At 33.5% G+C, this 15,415-nt stretch overlaps 2 long non-coding RNA genes across 4 annotated transcripts; both read right to left on the bottom strand.

The window, feature by feature from the left end:
- Positions 1–670: 670 nt before the first annotated feature.
- Positions 671–1,664, bottom strand: LOC128127602 (uncharacterized). Its single transcript, XR_008225500.1, has 3 exons — positions 1,188–1,664; positions 980–1,094; positions 671–907 (listed from the first exon to the last, which is right to left on the bottom strand). It is a non-coding gene; the product is annotated as an uncharacterized LOC128127602 (long non-coding RNA).
- A 69-nt stretch (positions 1,665–1,733) lies between these two features.
- Positions 1,734–3,234, bottom strand: LOC111908351 (uncharacterized). Of its 3 annotated transcripts, none has more exons than XR_008225498.1 (5): positions 3,022–3,234; positions 2,706–2,920; positions 2,561–2,629; positions 2,287–2,359; positions 1,734–2,196 (listed from the first exon to the last, which is right to left on the bottom strand). It is a non-coding gene; the product is annotated as an uncharacterized LOC111908351 (long non-coding RNA). The 3 variants fall into 3 exon arrangements; XR_008225499.1 differs by having other exon boundaries at positions 3,043–3,234; XR_006185647.2 differs by having other exon boundaries at positions 1,737–2,196; positions 2,706–3,234.
- Positions 3,235–15,415: the final 12,181 nt, after the last annotated feature.

The raw sequence follows: 15,415 nt of genomic DNA, 5'->3' as shown, positions 1-15,415 counted from the left end.
TTTAAAAACCGGTTCGAACCGGAGAAAAAACAGTTCAACCACCGATTTTATGCAAATTTATAGACTAGATCGAACATAATGTTTTTTTTTAAACCTGGTTGAACATGTGTGATAGAACCGGTAAATAACCATGTGCATTGGTTTATTGAACTTGGGTTGTTAGATTTCACTTTAGCCTATTATAAAGAGTCAATTTCCAAGGAAAACTGAATACTATTCGATCAATCAAGTTATTAGAAGTGGACCAACGGTTGAACCGGTTGAATTGACGGTCGAACCGGAAATCGGTCATCAAATCTGTTTAACTAAAAAATTTGTTTTTAAAACCTTCGTTAGGAGCACATTTTTAAAAAGTCAATTATAAAGAGTCAATTTCCAAGGAAAACTGAATACTATTCGATCAATCAAGTTATTAGAAGTGGACCAACGGTTGAACCGGTTGAATCAACAGTCGAACCGGAAATCGGTAATCAAATCGGTTTAACTAAAAAAATTGTTTTTAAAACCTTAGGAGCACATTTTTTAAAACCGCATACTTGTGGTATGTGTTATGAAATTGTTTAATCAACATGTATAATATTACAACATGAATGATAAAAAGTAAGCCTATAGTCCACCTAAAATAGAATAAGAATAGCAACTATAATTGTTAGTTTATCATGAACCCAAATTGCCATAAACTCTTAAATGACATTTAAATAAGAACGAAACACAAACCAATTTAACAGGGCCACATACATAGCTTTTTATCAAAATAATTTATATTTTAAAACGCAATTGTGTTTTTCAAGAACAAATATTAGTTCCTACAAAACTAACTATGTTCAAAAGTCTTTGTTGCTAGAAAGAAAATATACAATGGTTGTCGGGTTGACCAGCCACTTTCAGATGGATCTTTCATTTGACCCTAAAAAAGTCAACCCATATAATCAACCAAAAAGTCACACAAAATGAAAAATACTTTTCAAAAAGAACTCACTTGATGATGTGGTAAAGTTGGTTCTCTGGTAGATAAAGGTGTCAACTTCTTTTTTGAAGATGATTGGAGAGGGGCCAATGTGAGATAATCTTTGGCAAATAAGTTAAAAGGAGTTCTTTTCTATGCAAAATCATTCAAGGACATTAGAAAAAATCGATTGGTGGTTGAAGAGATGGAATTTAAATCAAAATTAGGTACTTTTTGTTACCTGAAAACAAAAAAGGTGATTGGGGAGGGGTCAAAACCAATAATGCACCCATTAGAAGTTGATTTGTTTGATCTTGAGATTGGAGAAAAGGGGAATTAGCATATTTTCTATTGAAAAAGGGTATGGTGTCTACATGTCAACCATCTGCTCATACCAAATAAGAATAACAATGTTTAAGAAAATGTGTTTGTTTCATGTTTAGTGACCAGTGTTCACACTGTATTCATTTGAAGACTAAATTTGAAAATATAGAATTTATGATGACGTGGACCTCCATTTATGTGGCCATAATGGTGGGTAATTGTTGCTACAATAGCTTTAGTTTGAAGGGAGCTCCATCTGAAAGTTCACAAAGATGATGATGAATTGATGATTATCGTTGATTATAAGGTGTTCCCCTGCAAATATGAGGAGATTTTAGTAAGTACCTTTTAAATTTATGGTTTATCAACGATATAGAATGAAAGAAATCAAGGGATTTACACATACAAACCATTGATGAAGAACATTGTTGTTGAAGTAATTTTAATCTTGTTCGGTAGTAGCTTAGATCGGGCGCCAAATAGATAGGTTGGATTCATATTTCAATCCAGGATTCTGATTTGAATTCGTTCATGCCATTTTGCGATCACTGCCTCTCCATAATATACTCCAGTTATTATTCTAGAAGATCGATAACCTTAAATAAAAAAAAAAACTTTGTCACTGGTGCCTGCTTTGTTATAAAGAAAGAGTACATACCTGGTTTGTCTCAGATTTAGAGTAGGAGATGATTTCTATTGATTGCAGTAGCTTTTATCAATCGCTGCAGAGTTTTAACTCTAGGGTGCCATTTCAGAGTTGCACAATTGAAAGATATAAGAACAGATGCTTAGAAGAGTGGTGGCGGTGGTGGGGATGAGATCTGGCGGATATGGAGGTGGTCATTGAGTAGCAGTTGAGGAATAAAGATGGTATCACATAGTCTATCAAAATCATATCACACCGTAACATAGCTCCTAAGTCCAACCTATTAAATATTAATGGAGAACCTTCACTTAGACATTATATCAAACAATTTGGGTGTGTAAACTGAAAGTAGAAAGAAACACCAAATTACCATTCTTCCCTTTTCCTTTTCTTTATTCTTTACTTTCTTCTTCAATCAACAACCATGTACGGGAATGAAAGATCTGTAGTAATAGGGAAGATAAAAATTAGGGCAAATATTAGTGCCTTTTGTATGATCAAGTAGAAAAACAGGTGAGAAAATGTCGTCTTCTCCCAGCAAAAAAATCCGGAGTTGCCATGATAGAACTTTTCGATTCAATGTATCTTTCAAAGATTCATATAAATATCTACATAATTATTGATGAGAAAACTATCACCAATACCTTACATACGTATGGTGAGAAAATTCTTGATGCTCATCAGAAATGGTTTCAGTTCCCCATTGTTATCCTCTAAAAAACACAAAAAAATTGAAATCACGATAAGGAAAAGGAAAAGAAAGTTGATGAGTTTTGAAGAAACACTAACCCTTCGTTTTCAGTTTATTCCTTTCTTCAAAATAGGAACAAAGAAACCCCAAATTCAACTCTATTTCGAAACCCTAGAAATTTCCAGCGCCGATTGCAACAATGAAAATGTGAAGATGAATAGATGGGGGTGGTTCGAAGCAAAAGGTGGGTGGTTGAAGGCGATACATAGGACATGAGTGGTAGAATGCGGTGGTTGGTTGAAGGACTCGTCGACTGAGAGAAATGGGAGACAACATTAAAGAAAAAGAAGTTAAGAGAAATATTAGGTGGAGGAAGAGGGAATACTGGAGAAGATGTCAAAGAAAACTTGCGACCTTCCCTTTTCAATCCCATACCATATGCAGTCCTGGAATGCAGTCCTTTTTCAGTCTCACACTCCACATACTACTTCTTTATCAACCCACACCGCCAACACTGTTGTTAGGAAGTGACCTTAAGAACAGTGAAATAACATTTGGAAAATGTTATGTTTTATAATATCTCTTTCAAATTTTAATTTATATAATATTTACAATTTAAATTTTACATGTTATTCAAAAAATAGAGAAAATAAAATCTATATATATAATGCTTTTTTCATCTTATATTTTAGAGGCAAAAATAAAATTCATAAAAAATTAACAGCTTAATATACTCAATTCATAACTTAATAAACTTAATTCACAATTTAATATACAAATTCACAGTTTAATAAAATATACTTACATGTTAAAAATTACATCTCATGATGTTTGGAGCTTGGAGGTTGTATTAGATAGCAGTTCACACACTCATCACAATTCATAGCTTAAAAAAACCTAAATGCACATTATTTGAAAAAACACTAATATAAGAAAAACACGTTTAAATTCACATTAAAACTTATAAAAATTCATACATATACTGCTTAAAACTTATACAAAATTCATTTAATCACAACTAAAACTTAAGAAAAAAATCATGCATTCACAAATTAATACTTACAAAAAATCATGCATTCACAACTTAATACTTATAAAAATCATGCATTCATAGCTTAAAGTTTTTTCTAACTGAAACAATCAGATATGTATAAAATCCATGCATTAACAAATTAATAATTATAAAACAAACGCTTATTCACAACTTAAGAAAGTAGTTCAAAAAGTTATTCATATTATTCAATATTTAAAAACATACCTTGTTTTTAGTGAAGCATTTCATCAAACACCTTCAATGCATCTTATGTCCATATCTAAGATTGTTCCCTTGCTTTAGATCTAGGGATGGCAAAAGAACCTGAACCCACGGGGAAACCCGAAGCCCGATTATTTCGGGTCGGGTTACGGGTCGTTATCGGGTTCGGGGCAGGGAGTGGGTTATCCTCGCCCCGACCCGACCCACCCCGATTATACATACATATATATATATATATATATATATATATATATATATATATGTTAATTGCACGCATTTAAAGATAAAATACTTACCGTGGACAATCTTTTTAGTTATTAACAATCTAGTGTGAATGATCATTTTTTATGTTTTGACGTATTACACTAAAATTAAATCAAATAATTTTTAATATAACGTTGAGTTAATTTTATTAAAGTGATTCATCATATTTTTAATTTAAAAGGGAGGCCAGAACACGTATTTTTTATAAGACATCGGTGTACCCTAAAACAGAATAAACATATGAATTGTTGTAAACCCAGTAAGATACCCAAAACCCGACGGGAAAACCCGAACCCAACTGGGCGTCCCGATAAGATACCCGAAAGATATCGAGGCAGATTTGGGAAACCACGCCCCGCCCCGTTGCCATTCCTATTCAGATCCATGAGCACCGACGGTATGTAACAACGGTGGTGCGATGTTGGTTGTGGTAGAGGTTGAGTGACATCAACGGTGGTAACATCAGATCAAGATGTCAGATCTGTTAGTGATGATTTTCGTCAGATCCATTGTTTTGGTGAATCAAATCAGAGAAGTTTTCTTGTATTCCATCAGATCTGGATGTCAAAGATCTGGAGACAAACTAGATATGGACTTTGGAGCAGAGTGTGACATTTTTGGTGTTCCGACGAAGCAAGTAGTTGATGTTAGGCGATGGTCGGTGGTGATAAGATCAACTATCAGATCTAACCACATCACATCAGATCTGATATGTTTTGTGTTTTAGAGAGAGAAAGTAAAGTTGAAACAACTGATGGGTTTTAGCTATAAGAACATCCTATGTGCTCATACAAACCCTAATGCTTGGATCTAGGTTTCTCTATTGTACATGCAAGTCATCCAAGACTATAAACCCTAGATCTAGTATATGATAATTAATATAACATATAAATTAGGGTTTAGATCATACCTTGATTGTTATGTAGCAATAACAATCTCAAATCCTCCTTGTATTGACTTTAGAAAGCTTAGAGTCACAAATGCCACTCCTCTAGTGGTTCACAAACACCAAGAGTAAGAGGATGAAGAGGAGAAGAGAAGGAGGCTGCCCAAAACGTGTGGAAACCCTAATTAACAAGTTCACCACGCTTTTGAGCCATAAGGGTCCTTTAAATAGTGAAGCTATTAGGGTTATCAAACAAGGAAACCCTAATTTGGATGCTTAAGCCCTAAGCAACCCATGGACTCCTTCCTTAAAGGCCTAGGACGATTTCTAATAGGTTTCCCCATAGAATTCGTCCACCCCTTTAATATGGAGTCCATTAGCTCAATATTCAACTATCATACAATTGACAGTTCTAGTCCCTTAAGTTTAATTAATGTCTTTTAGCCATAAACTTAATTCTTATTAATTCTTGACTAATATTAATTAAACAATATGATTTCTCCTTTAATATATTATTCTCATAATATATTAATAAATCATAATTAATCCTTTTTCTCCATAATTCATCCTATCAAGTTGCTTTGGTGAAGGCAACCCAAAAGGACCATGCACCATCGGGTCAAGTACATACCAAAATAGTTATGGATAAGTCTAACAACTATTCTGCGTATGACTTCAGATCCTGATCTGCAATTGTATCTTTCTAAAACCGCTGTCAACTCTGATCTTATCAGATACGCGTGTCCTTTAGATAAGGGATCATATATTCCTCCATTCTAGATATCGTATAGACTGAGACATGAATCTAAATCATTCTTTCTGTCTATGTGCTGTTTCCCGAATTCAGATTTATGACGACTGACAACAGACTACAATTGAACACATCAATTTAGTCCCGGATTGGCCAAGCACTTAGGTGCCATTACTAAATCATCGAGGGGCCCATAGATATCGCTTTCACCCTACTTTGGATAAAAGGAACGGATAAACTTTGATTCAATGCTTGCTTGCACTCACTCACCAAATCACACACAACAATATGTTTTATAACACCAAGTTACTAGTGCATTTACATATTATCAATGTACAACCGATTCGCAAGATACAACTCACACATCTCGGTTTCAAGAATATAAGATATTATCGTCTCACCAATCACTCATGATAAAATCCATGAAGTGATCCAAGTGAGTGTGGGTTTAATCCAATGCTCAAATCATATTCATAAGCACTCATGAACGTTGCAGCAAACATTTGCTTATGTCTAATACACTTTAGACAATCCACACACCAATTCACGACAGTCTTCATTCATAACTACTTCCAACATATGAACGACTGTGGCCCGTTCAAATAATTTGATTGTTTAAATTATTTAGGAAGTCAAAACATGCAAAGTGAAACACAAGAATAATACTAATCCCATATGGCCTCAAACCTTTGAGTATAAATAAAACACCTTTTATTTATCACCATATCGATTACTCATTATTTGTTGTTTCGGGTAATCAATTTTTTACTTGAATTATTACTACACTTGTCCCATGCTCTTAGCATGCACACAGTGCTCACCTATGGTTCTTACTTTGTGAAATAGATCAAATGAGCACATTTCCAATCATACTCATTTCACAACTCCTAATCCTTTCCACAAGTGAAAGAATATCAAATGCTTGCCACTTATAGAATATGCTAGATTCTAACATTTCATGCAATGATCTTTTCATAATATCACTGCACTAAAGTCACAATGACTATTGCCAATAAAATTACAAAGTTCTCTATCGGGGATTGTTACAAGACAATTCCATAGATGTGATGTCTCTCACTCAAAGTACATTCCTTTGAACATCCTTTCTTGCATAAAAGTTTCTAATCCAGACATAGACTCTCAATATCCAACTCCCAATATAGAAACATTTCCATATTTGCCATATGACAACTCATTCTTAATAGAATCTTATCTATTCATAATAATGTCGATATGGTCCATCCAATATCATACTTCCAACTACTCACAAGCGACTAATCCTTGGCGAATGTTGGATTGTCCTTTGATAGTTGTTTAATTATCTTAGTCAAAACTGATTCTTGTCCTTTTCCCTCTAAATGCGCTAGACATTTGGAAAATTTTAGAATGGTCAAATATTATAGAATTTGCAATCGATCCTATATCCGAAGCGTATGTGAGACGATGCATAATGTCTTACATAAAGATTTGATACTTTATCAATCTTCTGCCATAATATTTTATGTGCTACGTTCTCACAATTCGAACTATGAAGTGGAATGCCGTAATCATAATCGAAATTTAAGAACACACTATTTATCCTTGACTAAATTTATTAACATTCCACAACCTAATCCTTTAGATTTGAAATGAAGCATAATATTCTCTCCCTTAATTATAGCAAAACAACTATTCAATCCTTACAACTTTGCAAAGCAAGATTCTTGTTTTCTATAATTAATATTGCTACCTTGCAATACTTGCCTTAATAATCATACAATAATAACATTTATGCTCCCACTATCATGATGATTATTATAAACATAACACTTATGCTCCAACTAGCTTTGACATGTATTCAGAAACCAGCTTAACTTCTAGAAAAACAATACTTATTGAATTTCTTAAGTTTATGTTTCTAATACTTAATGCTTTGATAATCTTTTATCAAGGCTTCTTGAACTTATACACCTTTGTCTTAGATAGCTCATATGTGTGTCTAAACAATTCAGACTAATTGCCAAATCTCACAATTCGAATAATGGAAAAGGATACCGTAACCATAATCGAATTCGGGAATCCAATTTTCACAATCACTATCTGCTTAAAATCTTTCTTAGTGAAAGCATTTCCTCACAGTCATTTCCATGAAGGAGGGAATCTTATGACACTTAGATTTTAATGGTTTATGTGTTCCTATCAATGCGAATTTGTCAAAACCAAAGTTTACGACAAATTCAAACTCATATGGACCGAACTCTTAATCTTGATTTCTTGCCTTATGGTAACACAGCTGCCCACCATGTCTTCCAAGTAGTTTAGCAGCTCACCCTTTCCTATCAATGTACTTTTCATTGATCAAGGTGCTTGCCTTTTATGCGTTCAAATGAGAACTCATAGAACTCATATGCATAATTAACTCGATTGGAACGACACGGAAACAAGATAATGTCTACACGATAGGTTGTAAACCTTAACTCGTGTGCTAGTGATGATCGATAAGGTTTATTCTTGATTAGTTCTTGAAACTTTTCAAGACCATTAAGACTCCCACTGACTCCTTGACATATAAGATTCTCTTGTCAATAAACATTTCTCGAAAAACAAATATTCAAGAGTTAGTGTAGTCTTTATTAAGACAAAACATTTCATAAAATTGGTCCTGGTTGATCTTTGTCTTATCCAAGACATCAAAACTTTCTAATTTCAAATGTGCAAGAATAAGAAAAACCCTTTTCTAAACTCTACATTTGATGAATGTTATAAACCTTTTTAAGACTTGTCACTCAATATAACAATCTTAACTTTAAGACTTGTTTTGGAACGAAGTATGATTGACCTTTTGATTTAACCATTTCTTCAATTCTTAATTCCTCTTCTTAGACATACAATTGTACTAAGACTCACTTAGAGGATCAATTGAGATATGGTTTTTAATCATTGAGACTTATCATAAAGCATAAAAGTACTCTCCCTTCTTCTTAGAATAGAGAAACTTTTATCTTTCTGCCTACTTGATTCTTCTTATTTGTTCTGCTATTGATTTAAACGTTTTTAATCAATTTAGAATTACACTTAATCTTGTAAGTATAATCACATTTACTAATCTTTTAGTAAATCATGACGAATATCTTTGTTACTCTTGTGGTGGACTTAATCAACACACAACTTTGTGTACTCGATCTCTTAGTCTTTCACTTGACACTTTGTCAATGAATTTGTCTAATTTCAAAATATGAAATTTCTCATTCATCGTGCAACCAAGTTGCATGATTCCAAGTTTCTGTCCAATTGAAACTTGGGTGATGAGAAACTCTCCCTATTTGGTAAATTCTCGACATTTCCACAAACAACATAATTAAGAATCACATCCACTCATTGTAGAAATATACGAACATCAATTTTTCATAACGATTTCATTGCAAGGAAATAAATAAATAAATAAATGAGTCAAATCAAAATTTATTTATTCATAAAAGCAGCGGAAAACATTTGTCCTTACAATGCAAAATCAACTGAAAAACTATGTAGTCAAATATTCCTAACAATTCTATCATAACTTTCTAAGCTCCAAATCTAATCTTCAAGTCCATGCGATCGAGATCCATTTCTTTGTGATTACCTCTTGCTCTTTCATCAAGCTTCCTCTCTTTTCACTGATCCTGCAAAACATTCAAATGTAATCTTATCACACCATGTATTAAGAATCAACGAATAGGAACTTAATGGAGTTAGATAGTGGATTTTTACCTGAAGCGCAGCCATACTCTTTGACTCTCCCATCTTCTGGAATCTTCAGGCTCTTAGGGCAGACTTGTATCCAACGCCCTTTCTCTTGGCAGCAAACGCAGGTCGGTTCTCCTAGAACATCCTCGGAAGCATGGTTGGTTGACTTTCCTAACAAACACGCTCCATTGATTTGCCAAATCATTTCTGATTCAGCAGCAATGAGCATTTAAGTTAGGTCAATGAGGTTTTCGTCATGATCCATCACATAATACTTTCTTTTGAACTCATTATATGATTTAGGGAGTGACTACAGAACCCAGTTCACAGCCAACTTATCCGGGAATGACGCACCCAACATTATCAACCTATCGATGTGTTATTTCATTCCTAGAACGTGGGCACACACGGGTTTACCATCTTCATGTTTCATTTCCAATAGGGCTTTAGTGACATTGAACCTTTCAATTCTTCGATCTTGTGGGTTAGGGAGAATAATTGGAGGAGTTGGAGGAAGTAAAGCATGATTTCTTGTTCCTCGAACGAATTGTGGAATATCATCTCTATGTGGAATGCTTGTTCCACGGGATTTGGGAAGACCATAGTTGTAGTACTCTGACATCTACAAAACGGGAGAAAACAAATTCAAGTTAGTTGATTGATTGAGTCCTTAATAAATCACCCAAATGAGATATTAAGGCTAGGACCCAACACAATATTCTACAACTCGGGAGAGGGATGCCGTAACCCAAATTGAAGAACATTTGAAGGTAAGTGAATGACGATTCACTAATTTTCCACCATGAAAATGAAAATTCGATTAAGTTTTAAATGCTTTGAAAACTCCTAGATCCTTTGAGATTCATTGAACTTTTCAATAGCATGTTTAAATCTCGATATGCCCCTCTAGTTTGTGACTGGGATGCCGATGATCATAAATCGGGTGTGAATAACCATGCAAATCTACATGGTGCCCCCACATGTTACAGTCACCTATTCGATGTGCCGGTAAACCACACACGCTCCGCCGAACTATGACAAACATTGAGTCACCCTTGGTTACCTTTGCTTAGAACTAGGGGTGAGCATTTGGACCGGCCCGGACCGAACCGGCTCTTGGATCGGACCGGTTATGGAGAATTTTGTGGACCATGGACCGGACCGGATGAGTCGTGTCTGTGTCCGTGTCCGTGTCCGGGTCTAGGTTCGGGTTTTCCGGTTTTTGGACCCATTTGGACCGGTACAACTTTAATTGTATAGAGTATAATAAGTAATCTACATTGATGTATAATATTATAACTTGCAATTTGCAAAAATTAATTTTCCAAATAAAAGCAACTAACATATAAATCAAGTTCACCAACAAAAATCAAATAATTTTAAGACAAACATACAAAAGTATTACCATAACAACAAAAATCATAGTTTAAACTTTAAAATCAATCAAACTAACAAATTTCATAAACTCATAATCTAATTTTCCATTGGCCTCTTCCCCATATCATTGTCATCCATATGTAACATATTTAAAGCTTGTGCAATCTCTACATAAACCCAAATGAAAATGTTGTTAGTATTTAATAAAAAGTAATAATTGTATAAAAAAAGAATAAAGATTGTAATTTTTTTACCCAAAGCTATATCATCATCGTTCAAGATGTCACAAACGTTGTCAACTATCGGATTTGTAAACTTTATCACCCAATCTTGGGTGCATAACAAAGCTTCAACTATCAATGTCGATAAACTAGTTTGATACTCACTTACAACTCTACCACAAGTGTTAAACGCGGACTCGGAATTATAGTATAAAATAATACTAAAAAGCTGAAATATTTCAGCTTTGATAGCTCTACTTTGAAGGATTGTAAGTCAATGAATATCATACCGAAATAAACAAAATTATAGTCTAAATTCATCTACAAATTGTAAACTAAATGTTGGAAAAAACTGTAGGTCAATCTGACTTAAAACGAATGAGTTATGGGTGTTTAAAAAACGTCACAAATTATAAAATCTTGCTAAAAAGCTGAATTTTTTCAACTTTGATAGCTCTACTTTAAAGGATTGTAGCTCAGTGAATATAATACCAAAATAAACAAAACTATAGCCTAAACTCATCTACAAACTGTAAACTAAATGTTGGAAAAAATCGGAGGTCAATCCGACTTAAAACGAATGAGTTATGGGTGTTTAAAAAACGTCACAACTTACAAAATGTTGCTGAAAAGCTGAATTTTTTCAACTCTGATAGCTCTACTTTGAAGGATTGTAACTCGGTGAATATAATACCAAAATAAACAAAATTATAGTCTAAATTCATCTACAAACTGTAAACTAAATGTTGGAAAAAAGGCAGGTCAATCTGACTTAAAACGAATGAGTTATGTGCGTTTAAAAAAACGGCACAAAAATCTTAATCATGTCCAACCAGTTCTAAACCCGGTAAAAACCGGACCGGACCGGGAAAAAAACCGGACCGGACCGGCGAGAAATCTTAGAACCGAGAACCAGCCCGGGGGTCCAAAAAAACGGTCCGGTCCGGTCCGGTCCACCGGTCCAAATGCTCACCCCTACTTAGAACCATTTAGTGTGCCGGTAAACCACACACGCTCCACTAACGTCTTCGCAAGGGTACAAAGTGTAATTTCATGGAATTGCATCAATTCACTTTTGCCTAAAGTAACTAAGATTGGGAATTTTGTAAAACATTTAGTTACTTATATACTTCATTATACTTATAATGGAAGATTCTGTCCTATGTTACCCGTTCGGCTAACGACCCTCCACTAGTCAAGAGTGCGGTGGGTAAGAGTGGATAGCCATTCAATCGCCATTTTATAAGCAATTTCCTTAAACACCCCTTATAGACCAACTTCGTGAATGAGGCTTACTAACGGTAAGACTGACTTTTACTCATATATATATATATATATATATATATATATATATATATATATATATATATATATATATATATATATATATATATATATATATAAGGGTTTAGGTCATTTTTGGTCACTTAACTTTTGGTTTTGTGCTTATTTGGTCACTTAAGTATTTTTAAGTTTTAAAAGGTCATCAAATTTTTGACTTTGTGCTCATTTAGTCACTTAACTTTTGGTTTGGTCACATTTAGTCACTTAACATTTAGATTTGTGCTCATTTGGTCACCTAACTTTTAAATTTTGCTCATTTAGTCACCAAACTTTTAAAGAAATGTAAAAGTTTAGTGACTAAATGAGCACAATTTTAAAAGTTAGGTGACTAAATGTGACCAAACTAAAAGTTAAGTGACTAAATGAGCACAAAGGCAAAAGTTTGATGACCTTTCAAAACTTAAAAAGAGTTAAGTGACCAAATGAGCACAAAACCAAAAGTTAAGTGACCAAAAATGACCTAAACCCTGTATATAATGTTAGACTTTTAATGTTATATATAGTATAGGGTGTATTTTACACTTTTAAAATATTAGGTGGTCAAATTTAACTATTATACTTTTAATTCAATTATATTATAAACCAAAACTTTATGGATTTATTAAACCTCTTTTAATTATACACCTTAATTAATGAATAAAACCATAAGGGTGTGATATGAACTTTTCAAAACAACACTAGGGTCTTAGAATTTAACATTCCTAAATTAAACCTTTAATCAACTTTTAAATTCCAAAACTTGAGGGCAAGTTTTGAAACATTTCAAAACATTAGGGTTTAGAATTTAAATATTTCAAAATCAAACTTTTTAATCAAAATTCAAATTCCAAAACTTGAGGGCAAGTTTGAGACTTTTCAAAACACTAGGGTTTCAACTATTTAAATTTCAAAACAAAACTTTTGAGTTCAAATTTAAACTATAAAACCTAAAGGGGAAAATTGAAACTTTTCATAACACAATGATCAAATAAGAAATAATATAAATTAAACAATTAATTTTGTCATTATCTATATTTGACCTAATTTCAATTTCTTGCAAAATAAGTTACCCAGTTAATACAAATAATCAAACTTTATCATATAAGGAAGTTATTATCTAATCAATTGGTAATTATCTTTTGTTTAATCAAGGATATACTCATAAATATGTATAAAATCGGATTTTAATGATCTAAAACAGATAAGGCAAGTATCCATGAGTAAAACAGCAAGAAATCCCGAAAATAGCTCCATCTGACGCTTGAACTCGCCGAGTACCACACTGGACTCGCCGAGTTGAGGCCTACTCGCCGAGTACACTGTGGTACTCGCCGAGTTCATCAGGAAGGGAGGCCAAAAACGATTTTGCAACTTGAATAACCACATAATGCATCAATACAATAGAAACCAATCAAGGCTCTGATACGACTGATGGGTTTTAGCTATAAGAACATCCTATGTGCTCATACAAACCCTAATGCTTGGATCTAGGTTTCTCTATTGTACATGCAAGTCATCCAACACTATAAACCCTAGATCTAGTATATGATAATTAATATAACATATAAATTAGGGTTTAGATCATACCTTGATTGTTATGTAGCAATAACGATCTCAAATCCTCCTTGTATTGACTTTAGAAAGCTTAGAGTCACAAATGCCACTCCTCTAGTGGTTCACAAACACCAAGAGCAAGAGGATGAAGAGGAGAAGAGAAGGAGGCTGCCCAAAACGTGTGGAAACCCTAATTAACAAGTTCACCACGCTTTTGAGCCATAAGGGTCCTTTAAATAGTGAAGCTATTAGGGTTATCAAACAAGGAAACCCTAATTTGGATGCTTAAGCCCTAAGCAACCCATGGACTCCTTCCTTACAGGCCTAAGATGATTTCTAATAGGTTTCCCCATAGAATTCGTCCACCCCTTTAATATGGAGTCCATTAGCTCAATATTCAACTATCATACAATTGACAGTTCTAGTCCCTTAAGTTTAATTAATGTCTTTTAGCCATAAACTTAATTCTTATTAATTCTTGACTAATATTAATTAAACAATATGATTTCTCCTTTAATATATTATTCTCATAATATATTAATAAATCATAATTAATCCTTTCTCTCCATAATTCATCCTATCAAGTTGCTTTGGTGAAGGCAACCCAAAAGGACCATGCACCATCGTGTTAAGTACATACCAAAATAGTGATGGACTTAGACACTAATCCAAAAAAAACTTCTTGACTCCAAATTTGAGACCAAGTGGTGATCGACAGTGATGGAAGAAGGTGGTGGTTATCACCACTCGCCGGAGCTCATAATCTGGAGGAGAAAACCGAAGATCTGAAGTCGAAAATAGTAGATCTGAAGACGAAAATTATAGATCTAAAGAGATAAATCATAGATCTAAAGAAACTTGTGGATCTGATGACGGTGGTTCGTCGGTGATAGGACGTGGTGGCAGTCAAAGGTGGTGGCTGGTGGCTAACTGGTGGTAATGTTTGTGTGTTCTTCACGTTTGAGATGAGAAAAAAATAACCTTGTGAGAGTGTATGTAGTGTGTGTAGATCTGATATAACAAAAGAAGAAAGTGAGTTTTGTGTTATACATTAATAAAAAAAATGGTTCTTAAGTGGTTATTAACTTTTAGTAGTTCTCATTTGATATTTTCTCTCTCTCTCTCTCTCTCTCTCTCTCTATATATATATATATATATATATATATATATATATATATATATATATTAGGCGAATGCCCGCGCGTTGCGCAGAAACACCTATATAGTTGAAGTCTTTACAAATATATGATTTTTTAAATATAACAATAACGTTGTTGTTAAATTTGATATAATAATTTGTATATACTAAATTGATATAATATATTGATTATTTTGAATTATATGATAATATATACATTTATTATATCTTCATAATCTCAATCGTTTGAATGACTTCTACCCGCGAGTTATACATGAATAAAATTAAATATAATATATGATTTGATGTTATTTATAGTTGTTTTTATTGTTAA

The sequence above is a fragment of the Lactuca sativa genome, chromosome 8 (assembly GCF_002870075.4).
Source record: "Lactuca sativa cultivar Salinas chromosome 8, Lsat_Salinas_v11, whole genome shotgun sequence".
Classification (NCBI taxonomy): Eukaryota; Viridiplantae; Streptophyta; class Magnoliopsida; order Asterales; family Asteraceae; genus Lactuca; species Lactuca sativa.
Note: the sequence above shows the minus strand (reverse complement) of the source record. Positions and strands in the feature narration are given on the sequence as shown.